Source organism: Triturus cristatus, chromosome 12 (genome assembly GCF_964204655.1).
Source record: "Triturus cristatus chromosome 12, aTriCri1.1, whole genome shotgun sequence".
Classification (NCBI taxonomy): domain Eukaryota; kingdom Metazoa; phylum Chordata; class Amphibia; order Caudata; family Salamandridae; genus Triturus; species Triturus cristatus.
The window spans coordinates 722920358-722930878 of NC_140595.1; the positions used below are offsets into that span (position 1 = coordinate 722920358).

The window sequence follows — 10521 nt, forward strand, 5'->3', positions numbered from 1 at the left end:
ATTAGATTTTTCACAGCCTGCTGGGCAGAAAATCTAGATTTTATTAAAGACACGGAGGCTAATATTATCCCTCCACTAATTGACCCTCCCTAAGGGTTTTATCTTTTGACATTTTTTATCTCTAGCTTTTCAGATTAGAGTATCTACATTTGGTTTATGGAAATGACTCGTTCAACATCATAATTGAAGTTTTGGGATTAGTAACTTTATTCTTTTGGTTCGCAGCATCGGACAAAGAAGGATGGTGGCTGTGTGCTCGTGGACTTTATACTATATCTAGAATGTTTCGAAGTTCTATATTCTCTTCATTGTTACTGCTGAGCTGTGGCATTAAAGGAGATTTGCATAATATTAGCCTCCGTGCTCTTCGATGACGTATCACGGATATATGCAGATGATGTGTACCACTATTTTAATAAAATCCAGATTTTCTGCCCAGCAGGATATGAAAAACCAAAATTTCAAATGCTTTATTGATTTTGAATCAAACCGATAATTCTAAAGCGAGAGTTTTCCAGGGTATTGCATCAGCGCCTAAGAGGTTCAGCTAATATAAGAAAGCATCATATGAGCTTTACGAACTCGCATGGAAATAAGGCACTTTCAATTAACACATTTACATACAGGTAAAACGTCACAATTGATGAGCACATTTAGTAAATGAATGATTGTCAGATGCACAGCACGAGTTCTTCACATAAAGGTTTTGTGCTAGTTACATTCACTTTCTACGTTGATTCGCCTGCTACTTTTTCAATGGCCTGAACATGTCACGTTTCATGTTAGTACATTTCACAATTCTAACACTTTACATTATTACAACAAAGGATTATATGTGGGTGTGGTCTACACCTGATTATAATGCACCCCTACAAATAAAATGCGATATCCACTCTATCAGTACTGTATGGTCCCCGGGGAAATGATTGCGAGTACCCATGCATTAGATTTCCCCCCCAAAATTAATATTAATTACGCGTTAAAGAGTAATTGCGTAATTATTGGTAACACCGCAAGAAAGGGAATCACAGAATTATGGAAACGACTCCCATTACTCCGTCGTAACTGAAATTCCGCCCAGCCCAGAGTTAATATATAAGAAGAAGCAGTGTGAAGGCTGGACTACATAGCTCCTATTAATATTATAAGCGCTTAATATATATATATACATATATATATATATATATTTTTTTTTTTTGTAGAAAGGTATATAAACAATTCAAATTATGCGTGACTTCTAGGTGCCATAACAATTTGTGAGGAGCAGGTTTGTTCCACTTCAATACATATGAACTTGATCTACATTTATTTATTAATTGAAAAGGTATTTGTAAAATATTTTTTCTACTTTTATTTAGAACATTATCTGAAATACCATATTAAATTTCATGACAAGTGCAAAAGACAAAACCATATATTGATCCCGACGTGATTTGAACACGCACCCTTCTGATCTGGAGTCAGACGCGCTACCGTTGCGCCACGAGATCAGCTGTGTTCAGAGATGAAGAATGACGGACAAGTGAGACTTGACGTCAGTGATGGCCTGCCACTGGGATACTCATTTGTTGCTTTTCCGACGTCCTTGAGGAAATAAGGGGTTGAGATGAATGACGTTATTCTGTTAGCGGACCCTCAGCCAAGTGCTTTTACCGTAGAAATGTACAAATCAGTGAATAAATCCGGCTGCCCAGGACGACTCATTCCGGCTAGTAGGCTAATTCAAGCTCCTGCGTTGTATGCACCCCAACCTTTCCTGTCACCCCTAAACTTCCTTTTCTGCTGGCGCTGCTGCGTTATGGTCCTGTCAAGTGTGACATAGACTGTGAAAAATAAAAATGTCTTCCGTCATCACAAGCGCAAGATCAAACAGTGTCACGCAGATCAGCCGAGATCCCACGAGCTCAGCGGGAAGACCTTTCAGTTCCTTCTCTCGGACCATCATTGGGAGGAGCTGTGTTTTGGGGATCACCTTTTTCCGCAATTAGAGTGTCACGCATGAGTTCAAGCGGAGAGATGGTTCTGGAGTCAAGTGTGTCAGTGGACATCACTCAGTTGTGCCACTGAGAGCCCTGAAACAGTGGCTGACAATGCTGCCCCCCCAAAACCCTGTGCACAGGGGTACCTCGTTGGAGTCTCTACTCGCGCTATCCAAATGTCCTGAACTTTTCAATCAGGCACCACTCTTCTGTTGTGTGTAGGGCGTGGCTCCAGGAGCATCAACAAGGTATCTATCAACAGTGCAGCAGGTGCAGTGGCACCGGGGTCGTTGGGGTTGAAAGGCCCACCACACCCCAACTATAGTTGTCATTTACTACTTGGCTAGAGGCATGGGTGCATTCCCTTGATTGTGTGAGGGCCCCAGGTACCCTCACTGCACCAGTGGCCAAGATCTACATTGTGAGGGATTGTGCTAATGTGTAAGTCAGGGGAGGAACTTGGAAGAGGTGCACGTGACCTGGATTTTCACAATTCATAAAAAGAATTAATAAAAATAATTTACATGGTTGCGATTGGTGGTGACCAAAAGCAAAACACGAATTTCACCCATGACAAATACATTACTGGCAGTTTGCATTTGCGTTTTTATTCAATCAGTCAATCAATCAATCATATAACTTGTAAAGCGCACTACATACCCGGGCGGGTTTCAAGGCGCTGGGGGGGGGGGGGGGGGGGAGTTGTTACTGGTCGAAGAGCCATGTCTTGAGTTGTCTCCTGAAGGTCAGCAGGTCTTCGGTTTGATGTAGGTGGAGGGGGAGGGTGTTCCAGGTCTTGGCGGCGCGGTGGGAGAAGGATCTGCCTCCGGAAGTGGTTATCCGGATGCGTGGGACCGTGGCCAGGGCGTGGTCAGCGGAACGGAGTATCCTGTTGGGTACATAGAAGGAGAGTCGACTGTTGAGATAGGCTGGGCCGGTCTTGTGGAGGGCCTTGTGTGCGTGGATCAGGAGCTTGAAGGAGATTCTTTTGGCGATGGGGAGCCAGTGCAGGTTCCGAAGGTGGGGGGTGATGTGGTTGCGGCGCGAGACGTCGAGGACCAGGCGTGTGGAGGCGTTCTGGATCCTCTGTAGTCTGTTGATGAGCTTGGACGAGGCTCCGGCGTAGAGGGCGTTTCCGTAGTCGAGCCTGTTGCTGACCAGAGCCTGGGTGACTGTTTTCCTCGTGTTTGTCGGGATCCATCTGAAGATTCAGCTGTTGTTATGTTTTTTTTACTTGTTTTGTGGGGTTTGCGCCATGAATCACCAACCATCAACAAAAATTGGAAGCATTTAATTAAAATGGAGAAAACAAAACAGAATGGCACATCTTTCTCAAAAAACAAAACAAACCCCCCAGACCTGGTAAAAATATAAATATATAAAGAAGGCAGGATGATGCAAATATAGTAAGGAGCACACTGTTCCATGTGTGGGTCTCATAAATAACCACTGAGCAGAAATTACCTGAAAACACTTCAGAGAACAGATGGTGCAACGTGAGTCGGGAAATGTACACCATCCCCGGCCCTTCAAAGAGAGGGAAGCGGCTGCAAGGGTCACTGTCAACTTGAAGTGTCAAGGACTTGGAGGACACCCCAGGGGGCCATGGGGGGGATGGAGTGGGATCTCTCTTCCCTCTTCCCACCTGGGCTTGTCATACATACTCTGTGAGTGAGCCTGGAGGCGGCCATGTTCTTTGTGCGGAGTAGGGGCACCAGCCCTGGTGATGTCTACAGAGTCCTCCTGGTGGTCTCAAGCTCCAGGGCAGTGTTTGTTTCTGTTCACCAGTCTTCACACACCAGTACCCTGGGTTCTGCACCTCTAGAAAGAGGCCAAGGGGCGCCAAGTCACGTGCGGCACCAATACTCAGTCCCGGTCTTTAGCCCGCGGCACTTTAAATGTTAACACTTCTTGGCACATGGTTTTAATAGGAACAATGAAAGTACAAGACCCAGACTGAAACCCAAGGTACTTTAAAAAGACAGAAGAGGCTAAAGGTGCGGTAGAGGGCGGGGCCTTTCTGTCACTCAAATATAACATTCCCTCCATCTATAGCAGAGATTCCATATGCATTCCCCTCACATTTTTCATATTTCCTGTTGCCATCCTCACATTCTAGGCTTCTTTCCGGTATGCATGTGTAAATGTATGTCTATATGTGTTGGAATTCATGAAGTACAAACACATCCATGAATCAATGGAGAGCTTTACATGGGGTGGGGGGGGGGGGCGTTGGGTACACGAGGGGACATTTATTCCACATACAGGGTGATTCTCGTTACACTCCACCGCTCTCAGGTTTCCCAGCTCCATGCACGAGGAGCTCACCCAGTCCATGCACGAGGAGCTCACGCAGTCCATGCACGAGGAGCTCACCCAGTCCATGCACGAGGAGCTCACCCAGTCCATGCACGAGGAGCTCACCCGGTCCATGCTTTTCTGTGCTTCTGGGGTTTGTGTTCCGTTTGCCTCATTATAAACCCATGCCACGAGTCCCAGAACCGAAAGTACAAGCCTGGGCTGGGTGAGCGACTCCCCCCTGGACCTGGGAAGCTTCAGAGCTCTCTATATACGTTCATCAGGGCGGCTGTACATGTGATGGAAAGTACCAGCGCATCCCTGCAGGACAGCAACGCCCCTGGGGGTGAGGGTCGGAGCGAAGACTGCTCTTGCACCTCACTACCGACCCCGCACTCTCCAAGCCCCGCAGCCTTGTTGTCGGTTTGCCGCCCTCTCCCCCCTGCACCAGGGTCCCTCCTCTGGGTGCGGCAGGCCCCGCTTTAACCTTCAGTAAATAAGAGGTGGCTGCGGAGCACATTTTGGGGCAAACTTTCCGCTCCCTTCCTCCCAGTGACGTCATTCTATATGAGGCTATCCTACGGTCTATCTCCAGCCAGGCCCGGCCTCGGATGGGTAAGGACGCCCGATGCTCCGGAGAGAGAGGCCGATGCTGTAATGTAGCCGCGCGAGAGAGAGCAGCGGAGAGAGCGCGTGAGCCGCCGCCAGAGCCCCTCCCGCGGGGCAGTTAAACCATGAAGCCTGTCCGTGGGACCGAGGCAGACCCCGGGCCCTGGCAGGCGGTGCCAGCTGGTTCTGAAGTGAGAGGGTCCGGGGGAGCTTTTAAAGCAAGAGTAGTGTGAGAGATGTGCTGCGATTAGATGATGATCTGAGGGCGGGTTAAGTGCAGCAGAAAGCGCTATGTGACATGGAGTGCTAGCTTGGCGCTTGTAAGACATGGATGGTCCAGTGTTTTACCAAAGTAAAAGTCTTCCCAGGCCCAATACTCTGGACTCAGCTGGAATTCTGCCTCCACGAGACGCGTCGAACAAGTCTCTGTGGCGCAATCGGTTAGCGCGTTGGGCTGTTAACCGAAAGGTTGGTGGTTCGAGCCCACCCAGGGACGAAGTTTTCTTTATTTTCAAACTTAGCATTCCCAGAACTCTGCTCACTTCCCCTTCTTACACGCCACTCTCTGCACCTGCTGTCATTCACCTCAACTCTCAAATACCAAAAATAAACACCTGAGCGCCGGCCGAGCCTGGCCGCAAGGAAATACTGTTAACTGTGGTTTGAACGGACTCATGAATAAAAGTCTTTAGAGTGTTTCTTTCAAGAGAGATCTAGTGGACTTTCACACTAATAGTGTTTTTGGGTTGTCTTTTGCCCTCTTATAGGATAGGCTAAATCTGCACTAGACTGTAGGACATCACATCATTTCAATGAGGTTCCATGTGATTGCTCTATGGGAGTTTAGAGGCGACTGGACTACGGCAACGCCCTCTACGCCGGAACCACCGTCAAGCTCCAGAAGAGACTCCAGCGGATCCAGAACGCCTCAGCCAGACTCATCCTCGACATCCCACGAACCAGCCACATCTCCGGACATCTGAGAGACCTACACTGGCTCCCCGTCAACAAAAGAATCACCTTCCGCCTCCTCACCCACGCACACAAAGCCCTACACGACCAAGGACCGAGCTACCTCAACAGCCGAATCAACTTCTACGCTCCCAAACGCCACCTCCGATCAGCCAACCACGCCCTCGCCGCCGTCCCCCGCATCCGAAGAGCGACGACAGGAGGAAGGTCCTTCTCCTACCTGGCCGCCAAGACCTGGAACTCCCTCCCTACCGACCTGCGCCTAACCCAAGACCACCTCTCCTTCAGGAAGAAGCTGAAGACCTGGCTGTTCGAGCAGTAGCGGCTCCCCCCTTCCCCCAGCGCCTTGAGACCCTACGGGTATGTAGTGCGCTTTATAAATGTCTTTGATTGATTGATTGACTGTCTTGTCCTAATAAATGCAACACATTCTGTAGGCTTGGCACCAAAGAAGAGGAACTGGTAATTTGTATTTTTGGGCGAGTCTTCGGGGCACTATTAAACAAGATTGTGGCTGCAGAGAGTAATTTTGGCAAAAGGGGCACACACCTGAAAGACTGAATAAAGTTACAAGGAAACTCTGAGATTGCACAGATTCTGTGTAGAACCATTACATTTCTGTGAGAAGTCGTGACTGGCCTTGTGCTGAATGTGCGGTACATTCAAGTTTAGCTTGTGAAAGCTAAATTCATCTCTCTTGCATTTCGTCACATCGTTTTATTTTTTGTGATTTTTCTGATTGTAATGGTTTTGCTCAACTTCTTAAAGTACATTGAAATTCTAATTCATCTTAAAAACAACTGTTCTCGGCTACTGTTAGTCCTGCATGAGGACTTGGAGTCGGGTGAAGGCACCAGACAAGATTGAACGTCTACCCCTGCCTCACATCCTCATCCAAGGAGCACTGCTGAACCACCATGGAAACCACGGCTCTGAGCATCTCCGCGTCTTCCCTGGAAGAGAGCGCTCTCACTCCGCTCAGTCCACGAGTAATGAGGGAAGCCCTCCGGAGCCCCCAGGGTGCACCATCACTCGTCAGCGGACTGCCCACGGCTCTGCTCTGTGGTTGGTTTCCATCTTGCCTTCTTGGTTCTTGGAGGCCCTCATGCTCTTTCCAGGCATCAAATCCAAACCTCCCCAGCATGGCTGAGACAGCTGTTGCCCCAGCCCGCCTGGCCTCATTTCCCATGGATTGTGCCCCCGGATCCCTGAGGCCTGGACCCCACCCGCCTTGAGATGCGCCTCAACCAACCGCGCCATTCAGCTCCAGCGCTTCTCCTTTGTATCCAGACTCACAGTGTACACTCGACTGCGGAGTTTGTGTCCAGAGAGTAATTCAGGAGCAGCTGGACCAGGTGTGAGGGAGCGCTACGCTTACGACTGATAGACGTGCGTACAGCATCTGCAGCGCTCCTTGCACAGAAACGTAGCATCTAGGCACATTCATGATTACAACACACGGGTTCTTGTGACCCTTTCTACCATGCAACTGAGCTCAACTTCCTGAGGCGGTCAGAGTGTCCTCACATAGGGTAGGTATGTTCTTAACTATAGACCTATCATAGTTTCATTATTAATAAACAAAGCAGTCCGAGCTCTGCTTCGATAATCTGTCTATTGTGTTATTCATGTATCGCTGTTACCAGAGTTTCTAAATCAATATCACCTTTAAAAACAAGAAGGAGCCGTTCAGCTACGGTACCCTCTGAAAATGAAGGCTGAAAGGGGCGGTGTTTTTGCTCATCAGTAAACGTGCGGCACTCTTTGTTTCAAAGGCAACAGTAGTGCCTGCCACAGGGCTGGCAGTATCACCCCATAACTCCTTCGGCATTGAGGGTCACCTGGCATGAGCTTTGCAGGCAAGTCAAACAATGCTGTTTACACTGAAAGGGCTGATTGATGCTCGGGCCTCACCAACACCAAAAAAGAATTGAGGAATTGACTCTATATTTCCGTGCAGTCATGTCCGGGAATACAGCTGCAAACAAATAATAATTCTTGATATGATGGTAGACCGTGAATTATTTTAATATTTCTCGATTCTTTCCAGACCTGCCTGCAAGCACTTTTCTTTTTCTTTGCGGCCGTGTATTAGACACCAGCACAGCCCCGCAGGAGGAGAGCTCTAACACAAAGCGATAATAATGCAATCTAAGTCACCCCCCTCTCTCTCACATCATTCACCTCCTCGTCTCCTTGGTCCTGTGTCCTCCCAATTCCTTCTCCTCCCCCGCGCCCTTTCCATCTGAGTGACAGTAAGAGCTGCATGTCTCTCCCAGTGGCTGTTATTAAAGAGAAGGGTCCCGCACAATGTTAGCGCTGTGACGGGATTAATAGTTTGCCATAAAAAAATGCATGGTATTATTCGCATGTTATCTTAATAAAAAAGACCTGCGTTGGCCGGGAATCGAACCCGGGTCAACTGCTTGGAAGGCAGCTATGCTCACCACTATACCACCAATGCTTGATGAGGCGTATCTGTAAGGCTGGGGGGGGGGGTTGCGCAGCGGCCCGCCCCTTGGAGGGCGGCCGCCTTAGTGCCACAGGAAGGCACAGGGGTGGGAGGTCGTGTCCCTGGGATAGACCCAGGGAGACCCCAGCAGATAGCTGCTTCCGGTGGGGAGGAGCCAGGGGGTACATATTCTGTCTCCGCCCCCTCCTCGCCCTCTTGTCCGCTCGTTCGCCTTGCCAGCAGTTCGTCGTGCTCCGTCGTGTCGCTCTCCTATTCTCGGTGAGTCTGCCGGTTACTTCCCTCTCGCCCCGGCCTTGTCCCTGGGCAGTACCAGGAGACGGGGCCCTGTGGTCGGCGTACCACGGGCGGGGGGGGGGCCGTGCTCGGGGAACGAGGTTGTGGTGGGGCACGGGTTTTGTATCGCTTGTGCGAACGCGAGGCGACAGCAAGGGGGCTAGGCCAGGGTTAGGTGCCACTTGTAGAGCGCATGCGGTGCAATCCGGTGGCCGCGGGTTCGCTCTCCGGCATCCCCACTTCTGCTGCCGTCCTCGGAGCGGGGGACCAGGGTACGAGAGTCGGTATGGTTTCACCTCTACTGAGGGGAAGCGGGATACTAGCACGCACATACTCTTGCTGGTGTGCGTCGGGATGTATTGATGCTTATGAGGTTTCCCTCCCCCCTCCCCCCCCCTCGGACTGCTTTGTCCACTCCCGGCCCGTGGGGGCCTCGGGCGTGCTGCTGGTGTGCGTCGGTAGGTGTGGGGCGCTCGAGTATGTATCATGCTCGAATTCGCTTGGAGGCGAGGGAGGGCGGGCGCAGCTGCGGGCCTCGCATTCGCTCTCCGGCATCCCCACTTCTGCTGCCGTCCTCGGAGCGGGGGACCAGGGTGCGAGAGTCGGCATTGTTTCACCTCTACTGAGGGGATGCGGGATACTAGCACGCACATACTCTTGCTGGTGTGCGTCGGGATGTGTTGATGCTTATGATGTTTCCCTCCCCCCTCCCCCTCGGACTGCTTTGGAGGCGAGGGAGGGCGGCCGCAGCTGCGGGCCTCGCAGAGGAGGGGTCGTCCAATACCGGCCCTGCTCCCAGCACCCGGGCTGTTTTCTTGGGAGATCGCCTGGGAATACCAGGTGCTGCAGGCATTTGCAGCGATATTTATTAATCTTATTTAGCATGTCTAAACTCTAGCGGACAGTAAAGTATCCCGGAGTCTCCCGTTCCGTTTATAATTGGGAAAACACACTTTGCCCTGGGGGCGAGGGCTCGGACCATATTCCGGGGGAGGCCTGGCATCTCCGATGAAAAAACGGTATGGCATTTGAGGTCGATTAAGTGTATTTTCAGTTGCGCAGTAACACAGGATTAAGAATGCTGGCCTTATGGTCTGCTGCCCTCCCAGTCGGCGGCGGCAGCAACTATGGTGGGGTGCGGCCTCGGTTGCAAGTCCATGGGAGCTTCGTTTTCTCTCCCGGTGCCTGCTCTCTCTTGGGCGTCCACACGCCCGCTTCCCCTGGCCTGCCGCACCCCTCCCATGCCTATCGGCGAGGCAGCACTCACCGCGACGATTGTAGCTAGCGTCGCGTGGTTTTCTGTGCCATCAGCCGGGCACCCCCCAGCGGAAATGTGTATGGCTGAGGCGGGGCTCCAAATTCAAAAAGGAATCTCACACCCCGTCCCTAGTGCGCGTCCCTGCACCCGGAGCGCACGCTGGTGCGAGTAGGCCTGCGCGTGGCTGCGCTAACCCCGTTGCGCACGTTGATTGAGGAAAGGCCTCTCAGCCAGTCCCACCCCCGCCTCCCCGCATTTGGCTTTGTGGTTGTCGTGTGCGGGGCGGCGGCCTGGGCCACCGAGGTGGGTCCACGCCTCGCGGGGGGGCCTACATGCGTCCCACTATCAGCGAGAGGGCGGAGGGGGCTAAACGACATAGGGGGGGCCATGTCTTGGGGCGTGTGAAGTAGAGCACCCGAGATTGTAGCAGGGGAATGAGTTTCGAGTCTGGTAGGAGGCGCAAACATTCTTTGACTCGGGGCAATTCACTTAGTCCCCCATGCGGAAGCTTGAATGGGCCTGTCTGCATCGCCTCTGGGGCTCAAGTAGAGTACGGTTGTCAAGGCTCTCACAGGACAAGGGGTCGTGCCCCGACTACGCTGTCAAGTGTCACAAGTGGGCAACAAATTGCAACTCTTCTTTGTATCACCCCGGGTGTC

The 10521-nt window shown here is 51.2% G+C and overlaps 2 non-coding genes across 2 annotated transcripts; one reads left to right on the plus strand and one right to left on the minus strand.

The window, feature by feature from the left end:
• Positions 1-1418: 1418 nt before the first annotated feature.
• On the minus strand, positions 1419-1490 carry TRNAW-CCA (transfer RNA tryptophan (anticodon CCA)). The gene has a single exon. It is a non-coding gene; the product is annotated as a tRNA-Trp (tRNA).
• A 3818-nt stretch (positions 1491-5308) lies between these two features.
• TRNAN-GUU (transfer RNA asparagine (anticodon GUU)) lies at positions 5309-5382 on the plus strand. The gene has a single exon. It is a non-coding gene; the product is annotated as a tRNA-Asn (tRNA).
• The last annotated feature ends 5139 nt before the right edge of the window (positions 5383-10521 follow it).